Source organism: Moschus berezovskii, chromosome Y (assembly GCF_049115385.1).
Source record: "Moschus berezovskii isolate FMDL1 chromosome Y, NW_MosBer_1.0, whole genome shotgun sequence".
Classification (NCBI taxonomy): domain Eukaryota; kingdom Metazoa; phylum Chordata; class Mammalia; order Artiodactyla; family Moschidae; genus Moschus; species Moschus berezovskii.
Window position 1 is genome coordinate 61,272,715 of NC_142489.1, and position 27,147 is coordinate 61,299,861.

The window sequence follows — 27,147 nt, forward strand, 5'->3', positions numbered from 1 at the left end:
CCTTTTAGAACTAACACTTTAAAAAGATGTCTTTTTCATTTTAGGGGACTGGAATGCAGAAATAGGAATTAAAAAACACCTGGCGTAACTGGGAAATCTGGCCTGGGAGCACAGAATGAAACAGGACAAAGGCTAATAGAGTTTTGCATGAGAACACACTGATCATAGCAAGCAAGTTCTTTCAGCAACAGAAAAGAATACTCGACACATGGACATCACCAGATGGTCAACACCAAAATCAGATTGACTGTATTCTTTGCAGCCAAAGTGGAGAAATACTATAAAGTTAGCAAATACAAGACCAGAGCTGACTGTGGCTCAGATCATAAACTCCTTATTGTCAAATTCAGACTTAAATTGAAAAAAGTAGGGAAAACCACTAAACCATTCAGATATGACTTAAATCAAATCCCTTATGATTATACTGTGGAAAGGAGAAATAGATTTAAAGGACTAGATCTGATAGATAGAGTGCCTGATGAACTATGGACGGAGGTTCATGACATTGTACAGGAAACAGGGACCAAGACCATCCCCATTGAAAAGAAATGTTAAAAAGCAAAATGGCTGTCTGGGGAGGCCTTACAAATAGCTGTGAAAAGAAAAGAAGCGAAAAGCAAAGGGGAAATAAAAAGGTATAAGCATCTGAATGCAGAGTTCCAAAGAATAACAAGGAGAAATAAGAAAGACTTCCTCAGCAATCAATGCAAAGAAATCGATGAAAACAACAGAATGGGAAAGACAAGAGATATCTTCAAGAATATTAGAGATACCAAGGGAACATTTCATGCAAAGATGGGCTCAATAAATGACAGAAATTTTAGGGACCTAAGAGAAGCAGCAGATATTAAGAAGAGGTGGCAAGAATACACTGAAGAACTGTACAAAACAGATCTTCACAACCAAGATAATCATGATGGTGTAATCAATGACTTCAAGCCAGACATCTTGGAATGTGAAGTCAAATGAATATGAAGTCAAGTGGGCCTTAGAAAGCATCAATATGAATAAAGCTAGTGGAGGTGACAGAATTCCAGATGAGCTATTTCAAACCCTGAAAGATGATGTTGTGAAAATGCTGCACTCAATACGCCAGCAATTTTCAAAACTCAGCAGTGGCCACATGGCTGGAAAAGGTCAGTCTTCATCCCAATCCCAAGAAAGGCAATGCCAAAGAATTCTTAAATGACCACACAACTGCACTCATCTCATAGGCTAGTAAAGTCATGCTCAAAATTCTCCAAGCCAAGCTTCAGCAATATGTGAACCGTGAACTTCCAGATGTTCAAGCTGGTTTTAGAAAAGGCAGAGGAACCAGAGGTCAAATTGCCAACATCCTCTGGATCATGGAAAAAGCAAGAGAGTTGCAGAGAAACATCTGTTTCTGCTTCATTGACTATGCCAAAGCCTTTGACTCTGTGGATCACAATAAAATCTGGAAAATTTTTAAAGAGATGGAAACACCAGAAATACCAAATGCCCTGCCTCTTGAGAAACCTGTATTCAGGTCAGAAAAAAAACAGTTAAAACTGGACATGGAACAACAGGCAGCTTCCAAATAGGAAAAGGAGTACTTCAAGGTTGTATATTGTCACCCTGCTTATTTAACATCTATGAAGAGTACATCATGAGGAATGCTGGGCTGGAAGAATCACTGGTTGGAGTCAAGATTACCACGAGAAACATCAATAACCTCAGATATGCAGATGACATCACTCCTACAGCAGAAAGTGAAGAGTAACTAAAAAGCCTCTTGATGAAAGTGAAAGAGGACAGTGAATAAATTGGCTTGAAGCCAACATTCAGAAAACTAAGATCATGGCTTCTGGTCCCATCACTTCATGGGAAATAAATGGGGAAACACTGTCAGATTTTATCACTGCGGATGCTGATTGTAGCTTTGAAATTAAAAGATGCTTACTTCTTGGGAGAAAATTTATGACCAACCTAGATAGCATATTAAAGAACAGAGACATTACTTTGCCAAAAAATAGTCCATCTAGTTAAGGATATGGCTTTTCCAGTGGCTATATATGGATTTGAGAGTTGGGCTGTGAAGAAAACTGATCGCCGAAGAACTGATGCTTTTGAACTGTGGTGCTGGAGAAGACTCTTGAGAGTCCCTTGGACTGCAAGGAGATCCAACCAGTCCATTCTAAAGGAGATAAGTCCTGGATGTTCATTGGAAGGACTGATGCTCAATCTGAAGCTCCAGGTTTTTGGCCACCTCATGCGACGAGTTGACTCACTGAAAAGACTCTGATGCTGGGAGGGATTGAGGGCAGGAGGAGAAGGGGACGACAGAGAATGAGATGGTTGGATGGCATCACAGACTCGATGGAGGCGGGTCTGAGTGAACTCCGGGAATTACTGATGGACAGGGAGGATTGGCATGCTGTGACACATGGGGTCGCAAAGAGTCGGACTCCACTGAGCGACTGAACTGAACTGAACTGAACTGAATCTAACTAAACTTTGATTACTCATTTCTGTGCAATAGTTTATCGTAGAACCTAGCAGCTGGTCCTTCAAAGACCCATACTCCCCGAATATTTTCAGGGGAACGATTTTAATGACACAGTTAGGTTGGGAATGGGGTGTGTGATATACTTTGGGGACATTCTACTAGTGGCCTGTTACTGAGGATATTGGGAGTCAACATCATTGTCCATCTCGTTCCAACTGCTCTGTGGTCTAGGTACATACATTTCAGCCTGGTTGGGGCTTTCAGTTCAGTTCAGTTCAGTTCAGTCACTCAGTCGATTCCAACTCTTCACGACCCCATGAATCACAGCACGCCAGGCCTCCCTGTCCATCACCAACTCCCGGAGTTCACTCAAACTCATGTCCACAGAGTTGGTGATGCCATCCAGCCATCTCATTCTCGGTCGTCCCCTTCTCCTCCAGCCCCCAAACTTTCCCAGCATCAGAGTCTTTTCCAGTGAGTCAACTCGTCGCATGAGGTGGCCAAAGTATTGCAGTTTCAGCTTTAGCACCAGTCCTTCAAATGAACAATCAGGATTGATCTCCTTTAGAATGGACTGGTTGGATCTCCTTGCAGTACAAGGGACTCTCAAGAGTCTTCTCCAACACCACAGTTCAAAAGCATCAATTCTTTGATGATCAGCTTTCTTCACAGTCCAACTCTCACATCTGTACATTACCACGGGAAAAACCATAGCCTTGACTAAACAGATCTTGGTTGGCAAAATAATGTCTCTGCTTTTTAATATACTATCTAGGTTGGTCATAACTTTCCTTCCAAAGAGTAAGCGTCTTTTAATTTCATGGCTGCAATCAGCATCTGAAGTGATTTTTAGTATCTCTAAAACTGTTCACAGGATATTGCTCAGAATGTTTTCTATGGCCCTTGAGGATGAACTAAAGATCTTTGACTTTGCTTAATGGCTAAAATAATATTATTCTATATCGCTTGATATTTTCCTTTGTTTCTGTCTTTTCTATTTTCTCTGATTAATATGACTCTTGGAACCCGAGGAAGTCTAGAATTTCCTATTTCTCTCTCTTGGTTTTCATACTTTTCAATTTTAAGAAGGGACTGATTAGAACAAGAAAGGAAATAAAGTGTTGGATTTAGAGCGTGATCATATGTGACTGAGAATCCCAGTTCCAGGTTCGATTTTTAATCAGGATCCCCAGTTCTTGGAGTGCTTGAGTCAACAACAACTTTGGCTCTTTCATGATGAGATGGAGCATGGAGTTGGAAATAATTCTGACATCTAAATTTGGTATCAATATTTTCTGTTAAGCAAACATATCTGTCTATTTTATATAGATATTTGTATATCTATGATGTATATATATATTTCCATAAGTGTTTATTTTTGTCATTAGACCTGGACAAACATTTGAAAATTGGTAGATATTTATTAAAACGAAAGAGAGGAGTGATATAAAGGAGTCCTCATATTTTAGATGCAGCCAAAGAAACATATTTGGAAGTATTTCCACTTACGTATATTCAATAACCGAGTAGACTTTTGAATCTTTCTGCTTTTGGGTTTGAATTTTTTTCCATTGCTGCTTTGCCTAACAGGAATTAAAAGCCATTGTACATTTTTCTATACACACACCCATACATACAAACATGCACGTACGTGTATATATGTGTATACGTCAAAATATAATTTTAGACAACTTTATTTGGGTGGTCAAAATCTTTGTTTGCTTCCAAGATTTTAAATGAACTGTTTGGGAACCCCAACACTACTTAATAACTTTCTGGTTGAATAATATATATCCTATTGCTGAAAGACTATCCCTTAATCGAGCTTATCTTCCCCTATTCTTTGTGTAAGAGATGGGGTTCATACATAAGAGGACACCTTGAGCACATACAATCACAACTCTCATTTACTTAGAGATACAGACTGGTTCCAAATAGGAATAGGAGTACGTCAAGGTTATATATTGACACCTTGCTTATTCAACTTGTATGCAGATTACATCATGAGGAACGCTGGGCTGGAAGAGGCGCAAGCTGGAATCAAGATTTCCGGGAGAAATATCAATAACCTCAGGTATGCAGATTACACGACCTTTATGGCAGAAAGTGAAGAGGAACTAAAAAGCCTCTTAATAAAAGCAAAAGAGGAGAGTGAAAAGGTTGGCTTGAAGCTCAACATTCAGAAAACAAAGACCATGGCATCTGGTCCCATCACTTCATGGGAAATAAAACGTGTTACAGAGGAAACAGTGTCAGATCCAAAATCATTGTGGATTCTAATTGTAGCCATGAAATTAAAAGACGCTTAATCCTTGGGAGGAAAGTTACGACCAACCTAGATAGCATATTAAAGAGCAGAGACATTACTTTACCAAACAAGGTCCGTCTAGTCAAGGCTATAGTTTTTCCAATGGTCATGTATGGATGTGAGAGTTGTACTGTGAAGAAAGAATTGATGTTTTTGAACTGTGCTGCTGGAGAAGACTCTTGAGAGTCTCTTGGACTGCAAGGAGATCCAACCAGTTCATACTAAAGGAGACTGATCCTGGGTTTTCTTTGGAAGGACTAATGCTAAAGCTGAAACTCTAATTCTTTGGCCACCTCATGCGAAGGGTTGACTCACTGGAAAAGACTCTGATGCTGGGAAGGATTGGGGGTGGGAGGAAAAGGGGACGACAGAGAATGAGATGGCTGGATGGCATCACCGACTCGATGGACATGTGTTTGAGTGAACTCCGCAATTTGGTGATCGACAGGGAGGCCTGACATGCTGTGATTCATGGGGTCGCAAAGAGTAGGTGATGACTGACCATCTAAACTCAAATGAACTGCTGAACATTCAAATTATATGATGTGTACATTAAAATTGCTTCTCCATAATTCAATGTGTACATTTTTCTTTCATCCCTTTAAATTTCTGGTACCAAATATTTCAATAGAAATCATTGATGATCAAAATTTATCTCTTCATAAACCCCTTCATGCCACAGGGGTTCAGCTTCATGCAGCCCTCCACATTATATCCTTATTTCTTGTCCTCCTTTGTATTTTTGTAGTTGCCACATTAGAGAAAACCAACTAGATGACATGAACAGGCTCAATATATTATGTTCATAGAGAGATGTAATATAGGCTGTGCATTTTGTCAACATTTAACAGAGTTGTCACAGAAGCATGACACAAATGCTCCAACAGGAAACTTAAAACCAGAAGTATTATATATAATTAGTAGCAACCATCTTAGAATACTCTTAGAAAATAATTTCTTATCCAAAACACTGAGGGGAAAACAAAGGTAAAAGGATAAAATAATTCTCAATGTTGATAGGAAAACAGGGTAAACAGTACACTTGAATTCTCAGTATTACACAAAGTAAGATCATGGCATCTGGTCCCACTGCTTCATGGGAAATAAAGGTGGGAAAAGCAGAATCAGTAACAGATTTCCTCTTTTGTGGCTCTATATTCACTGTGATGGTGATGGCAGCAATAAAATTAGAAGACAGTTGCTTCCTGGAAGCAAAGTGCTCACAAATTTAGTAAGTGTGTTAAAAAGTGAAGAGTTGACTTGACCAAAGGAATCACAATGAGTAACACTAATGGTCTTTCCAGTAGACATGTATGGATGTGAGAACACCAAAGTGCTCTGCTGGGGATGACTTGTGAGTGTCCATTGGATTGCAAGGACATCAAGCTAGTCAAACAAAAAGGAAATCAACTCTGAAGATGCATTAGAATCACTGACGCGGAAGCTGAGTCTCCAAAGTTTTGACCACCTGAGTAAAGAACTGACTCACGAGAAAAGACCCAGATTCGTAGGAAATAATGAAATAAGGAGGACAAATCGATTAGAGAGGAGGAGAAGGCTGTATCATTTCACCCATTCATGGACATGATCTCAGGCAGACCCTGAGAGATGGTGAGGGGCAGAGAGGCCTTGTGTGCTGCAGTCCAAGGGGTCACAAAGTGTCTGACATGGCTTTGTGACTGAACAACAACAAGATTTCAGTTTTTAAAATGGATCTTCCTGGGTTGCGGTGGGGGTCTCATTATGTTAGAGGAATAGGAGCCTGAGTCCACTTTCTTCCACACAAATCCATCAAAGGATAGATTGCACGTGGAACATCTTTCACAAACCAATTTGTGACCTATGTTGACGGGCCCTAGAAACTGATAAAGGAAAACCAGTCTCTTAAAAAGTAGGTAAGAAAAAATAAGTGATGAAAGGGAGGAAATGTTTTTAGGGATCGAGACTCGCCTTGGAGAAGGAGTCTTAAAGGAGGAGAAATTTGCACAAAATAGGAAACCCTCTCTCATAGGTGTCATTCGGGGAAAAATAGAACTAGACAGAGGAAGAAGAAAAACACAGATTATGCCAATAAATCCGATCACTAGCCAAGGAATGATTCAGATGCTCCGTCCACTGTCATACATGGGACATTGAAGGCAGGTCTGGAATGTATCAAACACATTATGGTTAAAAGCAGGCTTTAGTGCCCTGAGGACAATGTGACGAAGCTAAGATAACAAAAAATCTAAACCATGGGGACACTGGAGACAGAAATTTTAGAAAGGACCTTTCCTGTGAGACGGCTCTAAGGCCACATTGAACCAATGCATACTCACAGGACAGAAGATTGTGTACTAGAAAATACCAAAGGAGACCAAGCCAGTGTCCATTTAAGACCCTTTCCTCCACTGATTGAGAGAGGAACGTGTACGACTGCCAGAGGCAGAAGGAAAGGGGCTACTAGTATCTTGGCCCCAGAGACACCCACTACCAAGCTTTAAGCTGGCTGACAGTTGCTAATGATGAATTCCTCACTTCATGGGCAGTTCACATAGGCCAGGAACATGACAGCCTGGGTCAGTTAACCTGAGGAGACACATGGCATACTTGAGACTCTGCCCGCTGGCACAGGCAGCAAACTGAGTGACTGAGACCAGAGAGCTGCATAAGATGCATGGCCGACCTGTGACTGTGCCTTGCCTCCAACCAGTCACCCGAGATTTTGGACTTGGGAAGAGCACAAAGCACATAGCCAATCGTTGTCATGGCCCTTGCCAAGGACCTGACTGCCTGATTCGCTGGGAAGTGCATGTAACACAGGGCCCACTTGGGACTGTGCCCTCATGTATCAACCAGGAATCTGAGCAGTGTAGACCCAGAAATTACAAGTCACATTTGTCATTCAAAAGCCCAATGTGATCAATCCACCTCAAGCACCCCCAATATCCCAATGGTATTTGATTTCTGTGTCCCACCTCTCACCCCCCAAAGCACTGAACAAGTGAGCTCGAATATGAGGCTACTGCACCCTCGTTTCATGGTGAAAACCAGATATGGAGGGGTTTTCAAATAAAAGAAGGAAATATAAACAAAGAAACAAAAACCAACCCAGAAGTGACAGGTTCAATAGAATAAGTCAGCAATATATGCCCAGACTGTTCAACTGAGGAACAACAGTCACCTTTGACAATACAAGCTTCAGCAAGAGACTGTCTGACACTATATTGACACCAAAAATCACATAACTGCTTTGAAACTCTGTGATCTATTTCCATATGATTTCTTTAACTTTAAACTATTTTAGTCCTTTATTATACCCTAAAATTTATTTCTATTAACTATTATTATCTTTCAAACAAAACACACATAAATCTATTTTTAAACACATTTTTTTATATATGAGAGAATAAATTTAGACTCCATTTTCTTTTTTTTACACTATTTTTCTTGTTTCTTAACGTTTATTATCCCAAAATTGATATCAATGTTGTGACTTTAGTAACAAAATCTTTACGATCTGATTTCATTTATGGATTCGTTTCCTGAATTGATTGCTATTTTCCATTTAACACTCCCCTATCTCCTCCTAGGCACCTCTTTCACTCTCCTTCCTTTTCTCTGCTGTCTGAAATTCTGTTCATCCTGTTGATACTTTCTGGATGAGGAGAGTTGTGTCACCATTAACCTGGGATTTATCTTCTTTTTTGTGTGGATGTGGACTTTTGATGTTACTGCAACCTGGGAAAAGAAACCCAGAGGTCAGGATGTCGATTCCAGAACTTTAGAGCAATATTGAACTCCTTACCTCAAGGAACATTAAAGGACAAGCACACACCCCAGAGTTTCCGTGTCTACATGGAAAGCAATCTCCACACTTGAGTCAGTAAGTTCAGTACAAGAGAAACCACACCTGTTCTCCAGCAAACAGAAACAAAACGATGAATATTATAAAAGGGAGTCCACTAAGCCATACCAAACCCACAAACACCCCAAAGCACTGTCCATGGACAATTTATTGAATTTCAGAGAGAAGAGACACAGATCCGCATGCCAGTGCACAGACACAAATTATCTGAAGTATTAAACCTTGAGAAGTCACTGGTCCAATCCCACCCACAAAGGACAGGTTCCACAACATATTGGAGCTATAACCCTCCGGCCTGCAGAAAGGGGACCCAAATCACAGTAATCAAAGCAAAATGAAAAGGGAGAGAAATATGAAGCTGCTGAAGGTAAATGAAAAAAACCCACAAAGAGAAAGAAAAGAAGAGGAGTTAGGAAGTTTTCCTGAAAAATAATTCAGAATAGTGAGAGTAAAGATGATCAAAATCTTGAAAGATATGTAGAGTTGCCAGTAAATACACTGGAGGACTGGAATGAGAAGAAATAAACATTTTTACCATGGATCTAGAAGAAATAAAGAAGAGTCAAAGAGCAATAATCCATGCAATAACTGAGATTAACAACACCCTGGAAGGAACCAACAGTAGAATAACTGAGACCGAGAAAGAACTAATTAGGTGGAGGTAGAAAGGAGGAAATAAATGAAGCATGCTGAGGTGCGCAACAAAAACAACAACAACAAGTTAAACAGGCAAAGCTCTGACTGGGGCAATGATTAATGTCCCACAATGAGAAACTTAGGTGTCTAGATGGAGAACACCAAAATCGAAAAGGGGTGGGGTACTTGGAAAATGATTGAGGAAGTAAAAGTTGAAAACATCCTAAAATGAGTCAAGCTGCAAGAATTGGGACCAGACATTGAACAATTGAATGTTCAAAACTGGGAAAAGAGAGTGACAAATCTCTAAATTGTCACTCTGTTTATGAGAATCTTAAGTAGAGTATACTATTAAAATAACAAATGAGTAAATCACAAGCTGACATCAAGGTTTGGGAGAAACATCAACAGCCTCAGATATATAAATGGCAACACTGAAACAAATAGAAAGTGAAGAGGAATTAAAGAGTCTTTTGATGAGGGTGAATGAGAAGAGTGTAAAACCAAGCTGACAATTCAGCATTCATAAAAACATAGATAAGGGCATCTGGTCCCATCACTACTCTGCAAATAGAAGGGGCAAACGTGAACTTCCAGATGTTGAGATTGGTTTCAGAAAAGTCAGAGGAAAGAGAGATCAAATTGCCAAATTCCGATGGATCATGGAAAAAGCAAGAGAGTTCCAGACAAAATCTCTCTTTCTGCCTTATTGACTATGCAAAGCCTTTGACTGTGTGGATCACAATAAACTGTGAAAAATTTTGGAAAAATGGGAATAGCAGACAACCGGACCTGTCTCTTGAGAGAATTATATGAAGGTGAGGAAAGAGCAGTTAGTGATGGATGTGGAACAACAGACCGGTTCAAAATAGGAAAAGGAGTATGTCAAGACTGTATATTGTCACCGTGTTTTTTTAACTTATATGCAGAATACATCATGAGAAACACTGGGCTGGAAGAAGCACAAGCAGGAATCAAGACTGCTGGGAGAAATATAAAAACCTCAGATATGCAGATGACACCACCCCTATGGCAGAAATTGAAGAGGAATTAAAAAACCTCTTGATGAAATTGAAAGAGGAGAGTGAAAATGTTGGCTTAAAGCGCAAAATTCAGAACATTAAGATCATGGCATCTGGTCCCTTCACTTCATGATAAATAGATGGAGAAACAGGGGAAAGAGTGTCAGACTTTAATAATTTGGGCTCCAAAATCACTGTAGATGCTTATTGCGCCATGAAATTAAAAGACACTTACTCCTTGGAAGGAAAGTTATCACCAACCTAGATAGCATATTAGAAAGCAGAGACATTACTTTGCCAACAAAGGTCCGTTTAGTCAGGGCTATGGTTTTTCCAATGGTCATGTGTGGATGTGAGAGTTGGAGTGTGAAGAAATCTGAGCGCGGAAGAATTGATGCTTTTGAACAAAATTCTGTAAAAAAATTATCCCTAAGTTAAAAATAAACAAACTAAAGTAATTCCTCAAAGCATGGAATTCTGTATATTTCATATTTCAACATCTACGTGCAGATGTTTCAAACTGAAGTAGGGAATACTATATCTCCCATATTTAAAATTGTAAGCAGAATCTCCGATTGGCGGTAATTGACGTATGAAAAATTGTTGAGGAATTTTGGACATGGAAAGGTGCGATTTTTGCTCTTTCAAATGTGAAAACCAGGGAACACATTGTATAATAAGCCACGAACTATGCTTATTTCAGATATGAAAATGTAGTGTAGAAATTTTACATGAAATATGCATCTAGTCAAAGCTGTTGTTTATCCAGTAGTTATGTATGCATGTGAGAGGTGGACTATAAAGAAATCGGAGCAGGAAAATTAATGCTTTTGAACTGTGGTATTGGAGAAGACTCTTGAGAGTCTCTTGGATGCCTATGTGAAATCCAACTAGACCATCCTAAAGGATATCTGTCCTGAATACGCCTTGCAAAGACTGGGGCTAAAGGTGAAACTCCAATACTTTGGCCACCTGATGTGAAGAATGGGCTCATTGGAAAAGACCCTGCTGCTGGGAAAGGTACAAGGTGGGAGGAGGAGGGACAGCAGAATATAGTTGGATGGCATACCGAATCAATGGACATGAGTCTGAGTAAACTCAGTGAGTTGGTGATGGATAAGGAGGCCTGACATGCTGCAGTTTATGGGGATGCAAAGATTTGAATAGGACTGAGCCACAAAACTGAACTCAACTGAACATGGACCTGTCCATCTGAATAAGAACCAGTTTTCCCCTCAGTTAGTCTCTCCCATCAGGAAGCTTCCATAAGCCTCTTATCTTTCTCCATCAGCGGCGAGACAGAATGAAAATCATAATCACAGCAAACTAACCAAACTGATCACCTGGTCCATAGCCTTGTCTAACTCAATGAAACTATGAGCCAGGCATGTAGGGCCACACAAGATGGCCGGGTCATAGTGATGGGTTCTGACAGAATGTGGTCCTTGGAGAATGGAATGGAAAACCTCTTCAGTATTCCTGCTTTGGGAAACCCATGAGCAGCATATAATGGCAAAATATAGCATGCAGAAAGAGGAACTCAAAAGGTTGGTAGTTGACAAAGATGCTACAGCAGATCAGTGCAGAGGAAATGACAGAAAGAATGAAGGCATGGAGCCAGAGTAAAAACAGAACCCAGTTGCAGATGTGACTGGAGATAGAATGAATTCTGATGCTGTAAAGAGTAATATTGCATAGAAGCCTGGAAGGTTAGGTCCGTGAATTAAAGTCGTTCAGAAGGGGTCAAACAGGTGATGGCAAAAGTGAGAATCGACATTTTAGGCATCAATGAATTAAAATGGACTGGAAAGGGTGAATTTAACTCAGATGACCATTATGTCTACTATTGTGGGCAAGAAGCCCTTACAGAAAATGGAGTAGCTGTCATAGTTAATAAAGAGTTCAAAATGTAGTCTTGGAGGCAATCTCAAAGACGACAGAATGATCTCTGTTCGTTTCCAAAACAAACCAGTCAACATCACAGTAATCCATGCCTGTGCAACAAATAGTAATGCTGAAGATGCTGATGTAATGCAGCTTTGTGAAGACCTACAAGAACTTCTAGAACTTACACCCATAAAAGATGTCCTTTTCATCATAGGGGAATGGAATGCAAAAGTAGGAAGTCCAGAGATACCTGGTGTAACAGACAAATTTGGCTTTGGATGACAAAACGAAGCCAGTGAAAAGAAATAGAGCTTTGCCAAGGGAACACACTGCTCATTGAAAGCACTCACTTCCAGCAACACAAGGCAAGATTCTATACATGGAAATTATCAGATGGTCAAAACTGAAACCAGATTGATTCTTTTCTTTGCAGCCAAAGATGGAGAAACTATATACAGTCAGCAAAAATAAGACTGAGATCTATTGTGACTCAGATCATGAACTTTTATTGCCAAATTCAGATTTAAATTTTAAAAAGTAGGGAAACCACTAGACTGTTGATGTAAGACCTAAATGATATCCCTTATGATTACACAGTGAAAGTGACAAATAGATCCAAGGGATTAGATCTGATAGAGTTCCTGACTAACTACAGACAGAGGTTTGTGAAATTGTGCAAAAGGCAGTGATCAAGACCATCCTCAAGAAAAAGAAATGCAAAAAGGCAAAATGTGTGTCTGAATACACCTTACAAATTGCTGAGAAATGAAGAGAATCTAAAACAAAGGAGAAAAGGAAAGATATATCCGTTTGTGCAGAGTTTCAAAGAAGAGGAAGGAGAGATAAGAAAGTCTACCTCAGTGAACAGTCCAAAGAAACAGAGGGGAAAAAATGGCACGGAAAAGGCCAGATCTCTTCAAGATAATTAGAGATACCAAGGGAACATTTCATGCCATAATGGTCAAAATAAAGAACATGAATGGTGCGGACCTAACAGAAGTAGAATATATCAAAAAGAGGTGTCAAGAATATACAGAAGAACTATACAAAAAGGATCTTCAATACCCAGATAACCTCGAAGGTGTGATCATTCACCTAGACCCAGACATCTTGGAATGTGAAGTAAAGTAATCCTTATGAAGCATCATATGGAGAAAACTAATGGAGCTGATGGAATGTTAGTAGAGTTATTTCACAGGCTAAAAATGATTCTATGAAAGTGCTACACTCAATATGACAGCAAATTTAAAACACCCAGCAATTGCCACAGGACTGGAAAAGTTCAGTTTTCAGTCCAATCCCAGAGAAAGGCCAAATCCCAAGGAATGTTCACACTACCACACATTTGCCCCCATGTCAAGCGGTAGAAAAGTAATGCTCAACATTCTCCAATCCAGATTCAAGTGTACATGAACAATGAACTTCCACATGTTCATGCTGGATTTAGACAAGGATGGGGAATGAAAGATCAAATTGCCAACATCCATTGGATCATTAAAAAAGCAAGAGATCTCCAAAAAGGAAAAGCAAAACCGAAACCGAAACCTCTACTTCTGCTTCATTCTTTACGCCGAAGCCTGTGACAGTGGGGATGACAACAAAGTGTGAAAATAATAATAATAAAGTGATGGGAAAACCAGATCATCTGACCTGCTTCTTGAGAAATCTATATCCAGGTCAAGAAGAAACAGGATACGGGATAACAGGCTGCTTTCAAGTCAGGAAAAGATTGTGCCAAGGCTGCATATTGTCACCCTGCTTAATTAACCTCTATGCAGTGTAAAAGTTGTGAAATGCCAAGCTGGATGATGCACAAGCTTGAATTAATACTGCTGGGAGAAATACAAACAAACTCTGTGAAGATGATGACATCACCCTTATGGCAGAAAGTGAAGAGTAACTAAAGAGCCTTTTGATGAAAATGAAAGAGAGGAGTGAAAACTTTGGCTTAAAAACTCAACTTTCAGAGAACTAACATCATGACATCCAATCCAAAGCTCAGCAAAGGGAGAAACAATGGAAAGAGCAAAAGACTCTATTTTGGGGGCTCTAAAATTACTGTTGATGTTGACTACACAACGAAATTAAAAGATGTACTCCTGGAAAGAAAGCTATGACCAAACTAGACAGCATCTTGGAAAGCAGCAACATTGCTTTGCCAAGTCCCACATAGTCAAAGCTATGGTTTTTCCAGCAGTCATGTATCGATGTGAGATTTGGACTCTAAAGATAGCTGAGTGCAGAATTCTTCATGCTTTTCAAATAGTTTTGCTGAAAACTAAGTGTCTCTTGGCCTTAAGGAGGCTAAAGGAAATCAATCCTGAATATTCATTGGAAGGACTGATTTTGAAGGTGAAGTTCCAATAATTTGGCCACCTGATGAGAATAACTGACTCATTTGAAAAGACTTTGATGGTTGGAAACATTGACGACTGAAGCAGAAGAGAACAGAGTATGAGATGGTTGGGAGGAATCACCGACTCGATGGACGTGAGTTTGTGTATGCTCCGGGAGTTGATGATGGACAGGAAAGCATGCGTTGCTACAGTCCATGGTGTCTCAAAATGCTGAACATGATCCAGAGACTGAACTGAACTAAAATCAAATGTAAAATCACCTACATTTTTACATGTGAATATAGTGATGCTGGTTTTACTACAGGATACTTGGCATTTTTTAAATTTCATTCATGGAAACATGGAAGCTCTTTTTCTTAGGTGAAATGTGGAATTCTCTACACCTCATGTATGAAACTCCAGTTAGTGATCTCTACCATTAAATGAGGAAATATGTATATTTCACATATGAAAAGCTTGTCACTGACTTTCTGAAGATAAGGAGAACCAGTATGAAATTTCAATTTTCTCTATTGCACAAATGAAAATCTGGACACCACTGTTATTTCATAAAGTGGAGAATCTTTGCATTTCTCAAACATACAGCAAAAGTAAGAGTTTCTTCCATGAAATGTGTGATGTCCTGTATTTACTGTATTAAAAGTTAGGTGCTAATTTTCCATCTTGGATGTTAGACTTCTCTATTTTTCGTATTTGTGATCAGAATGAATATATTTCTATAAAAAAAAAAACAAACTGGAAATCTCTATATTTCATATGATGCTCTGGTTCTTCAGCTAAAGAAACACCTATGTTCCCAGTTTTCCTGTTTCCCTGTGCCTTGAACATTTGTGTGTGTCTACACGTGTGAGTTTGTGAGCTGTGTTTTTGTTTTTTTCTATGTGGATGTGTATTTCCACAGCTGATGAAGAGATGAAGGTGACAGATCATTAGATGTCTAACAAGCAGAAGGATCTTTGCTCATTTCCAAGGCAAACCTTTCAATAGTGTATTAATCCAAGTCTGTGTCCTGACCAGTTATGCTGAAGTAGCTTAAGTGGAACAGTTTTATGAAGACTTACAAGACGGTCTAGAAATAACACCCCCCAAAATGTGTCCTTTTCATCATAGAGGAATGGAATGCAAATGTAGAAAGTCAAGAGATACCTGAATGACAGACAAACTTGGCATTCGAGTACCAAAGGAACCCAGTCAAAGGTTAACAGAGCTCTGCCAAGCGAGCACACAGCTTATAGCAAGCACCCTGGTGGACAACACAAGAGAAGACTCTACACATGGAATCATCAGATGTGCAATACTGAAATCAGGTTAATTATTTTCTTTGCCGCCGAAGATGGAGAAGCTATGCATAGTCAACCAAAGCAGGACTGAGAGCTAACTGAGGCTCAGACCATGAAGTCCTTATTGCCAAATTCAGACTTAAATTAAAAAAGGAGGGAAAACTACTAGACTATTCAGATGGACAGGGAGGCCTGGCGTGCTGTGATTCATGCGGTCGCGGAGAGTCGGACACGACTGAGCGACTGAACTGAACTGAACTGAACTGATTCAGATATTATCTAAATCAAATCCTTTAGGATTAAACATGAAGGTGACAAAGAGTTTCAAGGGATTAGATGTGATAGAATGTGTGACTGAGGAAATAGAGACAGAGGTTTGTGGCTCTGTATAAAAGTAGTGACCAAGGGGTCCTCAAGAAAAAGAAATACAAAAAGGCATAATGGCTTTCTAAAGATGACTTACAAATAGATGAGAAGAATAGAAGCTGAAAGCAAAGGAGAAAAGGAAAGATACACCCATTTTAAGGCAGAGTTCCAAAGTACAGGAAGGAAAGAAAAGAAAGGCTTCCTCAGTGATCAAAGCGAAGAAATAGAGGAAAATAATAGGATAGGCAAGACCAAAGATCCCTTCAAGAAAATTAGAGATACCAAAGGAATATTTCATGCAAAGATGTTTAAAATAATGTACAGAATTTTAATGGATGTAATGGAAGCAGAAGATATTAAGAAGAGGTGGCAACAATACACAGAATAACTATACATAAAAGGGTGCTCATTACCCAGATAACCAAGACGTTTTGATCACTCACCTAGAGCCAGACATCATAGAATGTGAAGTCAAGCAGTCCTTATGAACATCCATATGAACAAAGCAAGTGGAATTGATGGAATTCTAGTTGAGTTATTTAACAGTTGTGTAAGTTCTTCACTCAATATGCCAGCAAATTTGGAAAACTCAGCAATGGACACAGGCCTTGAAAAGTTCATTCCGATCCCATAGAAAGATACTGCCAAAGACTGTGCATACAAACGTACAGTTGCCCTCATCTCAAACAGAAGGAAAGTAATGTTCATAATTCTACAAGCCAGGCTTCAACAGTACATGAAACATGAAATTCCAGATGTTCCAACTGGATTTCATAAAGGCAGAGGAACCAGAAATTAAATATCCAACATCTGTGGGATCATCAAGATAAAAAGAGAGCTACAGGAACAAAGAAACTAACAAAAATCTACTTCTACTTCATGTTTATATCAAAGGTTTTGACTGTGTGGATCACAAGACACTATGGAAAACTCTTAATGTGATAGGAATACCAGATCAATTGACCTGCCTCCTAGGAAATCTGTATGCAACTCAAGAAGAAACTGTTACAACTGGATGTAAAGCAATGGACTGCTTTCAAATAAGGAAAGGATTAAGAGAAGGCTCCATATTGTCACCCTGCTTATTTAAATTATATGTAATGTCCACTTCAGTCGCTCAGTCGTGTCCGACTCTTTGTGACCCCATGAACCGCAGAACGCCAGACCTGCTTGTCCATTACCAACTCCTTGAGTGTACCCAAACTTTTGTCCATTGAGTCGGCAATGTTATCCAGCCATCTCATCCTCTGTCATTCCTTTCTCTTCCTACCCTCAATCTTTCACAGCGTGAGGATCTTTTTCTTTGAGTCAATTGTTCTCATTGGCTGGCCAAAGTATTGGAGTTTCAACTTCAACATCAGTCATTCCAATGAACATCCAGGACTCATATCCTTTAGGATTGGCTGGTTGCATATCCTTGCAGTCCAATGGACACTCAAGAGTATTCCCCAACACCATAATTCAAAAGCATCAATTCTTGGCACTCTTTATAGTCCAAATAAGACATCCATACATGACTACTGCAAAAAATCATAGCTTGACTAAACAGAGCTTTTTTGGCAAAATCAGGTCTCTGCTTTTTAATATGCTGTCTAGGATGGTCATAACTTTCCTTCCAAGGAGTAAGCACTTTAGTTTCATGGCTACAATCAACATCTACAGTGATTTTGGAGCCCCCCCCAAAAAAATATATATATATATATTATTGGCAGCCACTCTTTCCACTCTTTCCCCATTTGTTTGCCAGAAGTGATGGGACTGGAGGCCATAATCTGTGTTTTTAAAAGTTGCACTTTAAGCCAATGTGTTCACTCAAATTACGTTACTCAAGAAACTCTTTTTCTTTACTTTCTGCCATATGAGTGGTGTCACCTGTATATCTGAGGTTATTGATATTTGAGGTTATTAATAGTTCTCCCAGCAATCTTGATACCAGTTGTGCTTCTTTCAGCCCAGCGCTTCTCATGATGTACTCTGCAAATAAGTTAAATAAGCAGGGTGACAGTACAGCCTTGATATGCTCATTTTCCTATTTGGAACCAGGATGTTGTTCAATATCCAGTACTAACCATTCATTCCTGACTTGCATACAAGTTTCTCAAGAGGCAAGTCTGGTGGTATGGTGTTTCGAGCTCTTTCAGAATTGTCCATAGTTCTTTGAGATCCACACGGTCAAAGGTTTTTGCATGGTGAATAAAGCAGAAATAGATGTTTTTTCTGGAACTCTCTTCCTTTTTTGATGATCCAGCAGATGTTGACTGTTTGATCCCTGGTTCCTCTACCTTTTCTAAAACCACCTTGAACTTCTGGAAGTTCACGGTTCACCCATTTTTGAATCCTGGCGTGGAAAATATTGAGCACTATTTACTAGCAAGCGTATGAGATGACTGCAATTGTGTGGTAGGTTTGAGCAATCTTTGGCATTGACTTTATTTGCGATTGTAATGAAAGCTGACCTTGTCCAGTCCTGTGGTCTCTGCTGAGCTTTCCACTTTTGCTGACATATTGAGTGCAACACTTTCACAGCATCATCTTTTAGAATTTGAAATACATCAACTGAAATTCTGTCACTTCCACGGACTTTGTTCACAGTGATATTTCCTAAGGTACACTTGGCTTCCCATTCCAGAATGTCTGGCCCTAGGGGATGATTAGTGATCACAGTATCATGATTATATAGGTGGTAAAAAATCTTTTTTGTATAGTTCTTCTGAGTATTTGTTGCACCTCTTAAAATCTTCTGCTTCATTAGGTCCATACCATTTCTGTTCTTTATTGAGCCATTCTTTGCATGAAATATTCCCTTAGTATCTCAAATTTTCTTGAAGGGGCTCTAGTCTTTCCCATTCTATTGTTCCTATCTATTTCTTTGCGTTGATCACTCAGGAAGGCTTTCTTAACTCTCCTTGCTATTCTTTGCAACTGTGCATTCAAATGGATAAATCTTTCCTTTTCTCCTTTGCTTTTAGCTTCACTTTTGTTCACAGATCTTTGTAAGGTCTTCTCAGACAGCCGTTTTTCTTTTTTGCTTTTCATTTTCTTGCAGATGGTCTTGGTTCCTGTCTCCTGTACAATGTCACAAACTTCAGCCCATAGTTCATACGTTATGTACAACATTCTAAATGCCAGGCTTTAAGAAGCACAAACATGAATAAAGATTGCTTCGAGAAATATCAACAGCCTCAAATACTTGATGAAATCACTCTTATGGCGGAAGATGATGTAGCTATAAAGAACCTCTTGATGACAATGAAAGAGGAGAGTGAAAATTTTGAGTTAAAACTCAACATTCAGAAAACTAATATCATGACATATGGTGCCATCCATGCTTTAAATGTGGATGGAGAAACAATGCAAATACTGATAGACTTTATTTTGGGGGGCTCCAAAATAATTGCAGATTGTGACTGCAGCCGTAAAATTAAAAGGCACTTGGTACTTGGATTAATAGCTATGAAATACCTAGACAGTATAATGAAAAGCAGAGAGATTGCTTTGCCAGCGAAGGGTCCACCTGGTCAAAGCGATGGTTTCTCCTGCAGTAATTTACGGATGTGAGATTTAGACTGTAAAGACAGCTGAGCATAGAAGAATTGATGCCTTTAAAATGTGGCATTTGTGAAGAACCTTGAAAGTCTCTTGGACGTCAAGGAGGTTAAAGGAAATCAGTCCTCAATATACATTGGAAGCCCAATGCTGACACACATACTCGAATATTCCCGACCCCTGATGCAAAGAACTGACTCATTGGAAAAGACCCTAATGCTGGGAAACATTGAAGGCAATAAGAGAAGAGGACGACAGAGGATGAGATGGCTAGATGGCATCACCGACACGACAGACATGAGTTTGAGTAATCTCTGGGAGTTGGTGACGGACAGGGAAGCATGACAAGCTGCAGTTCATGGGGTAGCAGAAGTTGAACACGACTGAGAGACCGGACTGAATTGAACTCAAATGGAGAATTACCTACATTTTTGTGTGCAAATATGGCGATGCTTGTTTTACTCCATGATATATTGTATTATTTTTCTTCATTTTAAGAAAATCTGTTTTCAGTTTTTTGTTTGCTTGTTTTTTAATGTGAAATGTGGACTAGTCTACACCTCATACATGAATCCTCGTGGTGGTTGTCTAACATCAAGTGAAAAGTTCTGGATATTTCACATATGAAAATCTTATCACTGCCTTTAAAGTCATGGAAAACCAGTATGTAATTGGAACTATCTGTATTGCACAAGTGAAAATATGGGCACCACTGTTTCTTCATGAAGTAAAGAGTTTGTTGTGTTTCTGAAAACATATATCAAAACAAAGAATGGATTCCATGAAGTGGGAAATGACTTGTATTTACTGTATCAAAACCTGGGGGGAAGTCTCCGTCATGGAATTTGGACTTCTCTACACTTCATATTTGAGTTCAGAATGGATATTTTCCTATAAGAAATACGGAAATCTCTATATTTCACATATGGCACTGGCTCTTCAGCTGCAGAAACACCCATGTTCCCTATTTGCCTATGTTTCCGTGTGCCTTCCACATTTGTGTGTGTAGTCACGTAGGCTTGTTTCCAATGTTTGTGTGGTTTTCTCTGTGGATGTGCATCTAATCACAGCAGACAGAGAGGTGAAAGTTACAGACCACGAGATATGGAGCAAGCAGAAGGAGGCACCAGACATCCACAGACTGGGAGAGACTGGTCCATGCATCTCTGAGACATGGAATGAGGAAAGGATGACCAGTGACAACTCAGGACTGTGAATTCGCAAATCTGGGTTTACATCAAGAGACATGAAGAAGCTCACACTTTCTGCTGTGTTGATGTGTGTTTGTACCAGCAAGAGGATGTGGAACGGTTAAAGATCCATCCAGTATAACTCCAGTGGTGTGGGGCTTTTAAAATATAGCCTGTGGACCCCTCAGTCTGTGGGAAGTAGGCTGGCCTGTGGAAACGGTGGACATGGCTATAACTGGAAATAAGAGTGTGAAGAGGTGAAGGTGCTTCAGGAAAGAGTAGAAACTGAAAGGAGGAGGAATAGAAAGAAAACCTATTGCACTGGAGAATTTTTCCAAATTAGGGGAAGGCCCTATGATAGTGCTGCCTCGGATCAGTCAATCAGGTAACGCACTCTCTCTTTACGAGTGACCAACAATAGCGTCATGTGAGACAAATGACATGAAAAGGTAGGATCCTTCATTGTGAAACCACAGGCATCCTAGAAAATACAGGGTGACCTTGGCTCTGTCCAGGCACTTCAAGCCTATCTGACAGTTCAGAATGGTGAAAAAAGTTCAGATGTGGGATGGAGGCATTTCCCCCTTTGGCAGTGTGTGCCTGTAAGGGAGTGAAGATGGGAAAGTAGAAGGGTGTGAACCCAACTTTTCCTGTGTGAACTCCAAAATTACAGCTTGTTTCTGAAGGACCATTGACACTAGAATGTTGGGTCCCACCAAACAGAGCAACAACAACAACAGATGTCCAAGGTCAAAGGGAAAGCCCCAAGAAGACTGTAGCAGTGGTGAATTTGCATTTAGAATCAATAAATACCAGCGATGCCTCAAGTGCTCGATAAAACATTTTGTGCACCTATACCCAGAGACCGCACAGAGACAGAGTCAGAACTGCATTTAAGTGATTGAGTGTCTCCTGCCGAGGCATGGGTCAGCAATGGCCTGACAGGGAAGAGAGGCTCCAGCTGCTACAGACCTGGGTCATGCAATTTGTGACATAAGCTCTCTCACAGAAGGTCACCTTACAAACTAACATAAAGCCGCCTAGCACACAATCCACAAGTTGCAGGAAATGATTCCAAAGAAAGTTTCATACATTTAAGGAAGCTCTAGGACTCTACAGTTTTCTTAACCCTGGGATCTGGCAAAGGGACTGAGAACCCTAGGGAATTTGACTCTGGAGGCCAGTGGGATTTGATTCACAGGAGTGAAACAGACTGTTGGAGGGCACACTCAAAACCTTGTGTGCATGAGGAGTCAAGAATAAGCAGCAGTGTCCCCAAAAGAGACTGAGCCAGACTTGCTTGTGAGTGTCAATGAGTCTCCGGCAGAAAGTGGTATGCAGAGGTGTCTCGGGCCCTGAATACAATAGTGCTTGCTCAAATGCTTTTGAAGGAGGTCCCAATGACTTTCGTTTCCCATATGATAGTTTGGGCTCAGTTCAGACAACAAAGCCTGAACACAGCCACACCCATCAAGAGTATATTGGATTAAAGATTCACTGAATATGGCCCCATATATCAGAGCCGGACCGAGGCTCACTCACAGTCAGTTTCTCCCATCAGGAAGTTGACATAAGCCTCTTATCTTTATCCATCACAGGGCAGAGAGAATGAAAAGCACAATCACAGAAAAGTAAGCAAACTGTTCAAATGGATCACAGCCTTGTCTACCTCAATGAAGCTATGAGACCTGCCGTGTAGGGCCACGCATGATAGATTGGACATAGTGGAGAATTCTGGCAAAATGTGGTCAACTGGCGAAGGGAATGGAAAACCACTTAAGTATCCTTGCTTTGAAAATCCCATGAACGATATGAAAAGCCAAAAAGATAGGACATTGAAAGATGAACTCTCCAGGTTGGTAAGTGTCCTGTATACTTCTGGAACTCAGTGAGGAAGTAACTCCAGAGAAAATGAAGACATGGAGCCAAAGGAGAAACAACACCGAGGTGTGGATGTGAGTGGTGTAAAAGTAAAGTTTATGCTGTAAAGAATGATATTTCATAGGAACCTAGAATGTGAGGACCATGATGAAGGTAAAATTTACGTGGTCAAACAGAAGATGACAAGTGTGATGATCAAAGTTTCAGCAATCAGTGATTTAAAGCTGAATGGAATGGACAAATTTAATTCGGATGACCATGTTATCTTCTAAAGTAGGTAATAATCCCTAGAGAAGAATTGGAAGAAGCTGCCCTCATCAATAAATCAGTGTGGATTTCAGTACTTGATTGCAATATAAAAATGAAACATCTCTGCTTGTTTTCAAGGCTAACCATTCAACCTTTCAGTAGCACTGTAATCCAAGTCTGCGTCATGACCAGTAATGCTAAAGTGGAAATTGAGCTGCAGGCCAGGGTGAAGCTGAGGTTGAGTGGGTCTGGGATTACCAGTAGGACATTCTAGGATGTACACACAAAGAACAAGATGCTATTTTCATCATATGGGAATGGAATGTATAAGTAGGAAATTGAGAACTACCTAAAGGAACAGACATGTTTGGTATTCGGGTACAAAATAAACCAGGGCAAAATCTATCACAGTTTTGCCAAGACAAGTTACTGTCATTGGATACACCCTTTTCCAACAAGACGAGATGTGACTACAGACATGCACATCATCAGATGATCAATACCAAAATCAAACTGATAATATACTATGGAGCTGAGGATAGAGTGTCTCTTTCAGTTCAGATCAGTTCAGTTCAGTCGCTGAGTCATGTCCAAGTCTTTGTGACCCCATGAACCGCAGCACAACAGGCCTCCCTGTCAATCACCAACTCCTAGAGTTACTCAAATTCATGTCCATTGAATGGGTGAGGCCATCCAACCCTCTCATCCTCTATCGTCCCCTTCTCCTCCTGCCCGCAATCCCTCCCAGCATCAGGGATTTGTCTATTGAGTCAACTCTTCGCATGAAGTGACGAAAGTATTAGATTTTCAGCTTTAGCATCAGTCCTTTCAAAGATCACCTAACACTGATCTCCTTTAGAATCAGTCCTTTAGGACTGGTTGGATTTCCTTGCAGTCCAAGGGACTCTCAAGAGTCTCTCCAAAACCACAGTTCAAAAGCATCAATTTTTTGGCACTCAACATTCTTCACCATCTAACTCTCACATCCATACATGACCACTTGAAAAACAATAGACTTGACTAGATGGACCTTTGTTGGCAAAGTGATGTCTTTCCTTTTTAATATAATATCTAGGTTAGTCATCACTTTCCTTCTGAGGAGTAAACGACTTTTACTTACATGTCCACAATCACCATCTTCAGAGACTTTGGAGCCCCCCCCCCTCAAAAAAAAAAAAAAAAAGCCTGACATTGTTTCCACTGTTTCCCCATCTATTTACATGAAGTGATGGGACCAGATGCCATGGTCTTAGTTTTCTGAAAGTTGAGCTCTAAGCCAACTTTGTTACTCTCCTTTTTCACTTTCATCAAGAGACTTTTCAATTCCTCTTCACCCTCTGACATTTGGGTGGTGTCATCTGCATAGCTCAGGTTATTGAAATTATTCCCGGCATTCTTGATTCCAGCTTCTTCCAGCCCAGCGTTTCTCATGGTGTACTCTGCATAGAAGTTAAATAAGCAGGTGACAATATACAGCCTTGAAATACTCCTTTCCCTATTTGGAATTTGTCTGTTGTTTCATGTCCGGTTTTAACTGTTGATTCCTGATCTGCATATAGGTTTCTCAAGAGGTAGGTCTGGTGACCTGGTATCCCCATCGCTTTCAAAATTTTCCACAATTTATTGTGATCCAAACAGACAAAGGCTTTGGCATAGTCAATAAAGCAGAAATAGATGTGTTTTCTGGAACTCTCATGCTTTTTTGGTGATTGAGCGGATGTTGGCAATGTAATCTCTGGTTCCTCTCCCTTTTCTCAAAGCATCTTGAACATCTGGAAGTTCACAGTTCATGTATTGCTCAAGTCTCTATACAGTCAGCCAAAATAATACTGGGAGTTGACTGTGGCTCAGATCAACCACACATATTGAAAAAATTTGTACTAACATTGAAGAAAGTAGGGAAAACCCCTTGATCATTCAGGTATAACCTAAATAAAATATCTTTTGAGTGAAATTGCAAAGGTCAAATTGATTCCAGGAATTAGATCTGAAAGAGAACTTTGTACAGAAGTTTGTGATATTGTACAAAATGAAGCAATGAAGAATATCCCCAACAGAAAGAATTACAAAAGGCAAAATGGTTACCTGAAGAAGCCTTAAAAACAGCTGAGAAAAAGGAAACAAGAGAGAAAGAGAGAGAGAAGTGGAAGGAAAAAAAAAAACAGGAAATTTACACCCATATGAATGCAGAGTTTTGTAGCATAGCTATGCCTTATAAGAAAATCGTCCTCATTGATCTATGCCAAGAAATAGAGGAAAACAATAGAAAAAGAAAGACTAGAGATCTCCTCAAGAAAATTAAATATACCAGGGGAAAATTTTATGCAATGAAGGGCACAATAAAGGACACACATATTAGGGAACAAAGAGAAGCAGAAATATTAGAAGAGGTGGCAAAAACACAAAGAAAATGGTCAACCCTGAAGAGCACGATAGTATCATCACTCACCTAGACCCAGATATCCTAGAATGCATAGTCAAGAAGGCTTTAGGAAACATTAGTGAGAACAAACATGGTGTAGGTGATGGCTATACAGTTGAGATATTTCAAATCCTAAAATATGATGCTGTGAAAGTGCTGCACTCAATATGAAGGCAAGTTCGGAGAACTCAGCAGTGGCCACAAGACTGAAAATGATCACTTTTCATTGCATTCCCAAAGAAAGACAATGTCAAACTCTTTGAACTAACACACAATTGCATTCATCTCACATAAAGCAAAAAGTAATGCACGGAATTCCCCAGGAAGTTTTCAACAGTATGCAAAGGAAGAATTTCCAGAGGTTCAAGCTTCATTTAGAAAAGGCAGAGGAACCAGAGATTAAATTGCCCAAACCTGTTGTATGCTCAAAAAAGCAAACAAGTTCAAGAAACACATCCACTGCTTTATTGACTATGTCAAAACCTTCGGCTTGTGGAACACAAAAAGTGTGGAAATTTCTTCAAGAGATGGGAACACCATACCACCTGACATGCCTCCTGAGAAATTTCTTTGCAGATAATGAAACAACAGTTATCATGGATGGGGAACAATGGGCTGGTTCCAAGTTGGGCAAAGTAGCAACTCCAGGCTATATATTGTCACCATATTTACGTATGTAGACTGTGTCATGTGAAATGCCAAGCTGGATGAAGCACAAGCTGGGATCCCATTTTTCAGGATACATAGAAACAAGCACAAATATAGGATGACACCACCGTAACGGCAGAAAGTGAAGAGAAACTAAGAAATCTCTTAATGAAAGTGAAATTAGAGAGTGAAAATTTTGGTTTCAACCTGAACATTCAATGACTGAAGTTCATGGCATCTGGTCCCAACTCTTCATGGCAAAGAGATGGGGAAACTGTGGAAACCATGACAGGCTTTACTTTCTTGGACTTCAAAATCACTGTAGATGGTGACTGCGTCCATAAAAGCTAGACAAATATAGACAGCATTTTAAAAAGCAGAGACATTACGTCCATCTAGTCAAAGCTATGGTTTTTCCAGTAATCACGTATGGATGTGAGATTTGGACCTTAAACCTGACTACCGAAGAACTAATATTGTGATCGATCGTATTGGAAAAGACGATTGAGATTTGCACTGCATTTTTGAAGGAACGAGTGAATCCTAAAAGAACTTGGTCATGAGTATTCGGAGAAATGCTGAAGCTGAATCTTCAGTATTTTGGCCACTTGATGTGAAGAAAAACACTGTAAAACACTCTGATACTGGGAAAGACTTACAACAGAAGGAGAATTGGACGACAGAAATTGAGAAGTTTGGATGGCATCCTCATTTTTCAAATAACAGCAAGAGAGATATTGCATCACCACTTGATGGAGATGTATTTGAGCAAGCTCTGGGAGTTTTAGATGAACAGGTAAGCCTGGCATGCTTCAGTTGATGGGGTCATAAAGTGTAGGGTGAATGAGGGACAGAAATAACTTGAACTGAATGGTGGTGGGCTGTTTGCATCAAGGGATCCTAGGACAGTGATGTTCCTGAGAGCAGTTCAGAGCCTTCAGCTTTTCAGTCTAAGGAAGAACGGAATAGCTGTCATCACAAAGTTGTCCCACTTCTTGAACCAAAAATTCTGACATAAATTCCTTTCTTTCTCTGGGATCT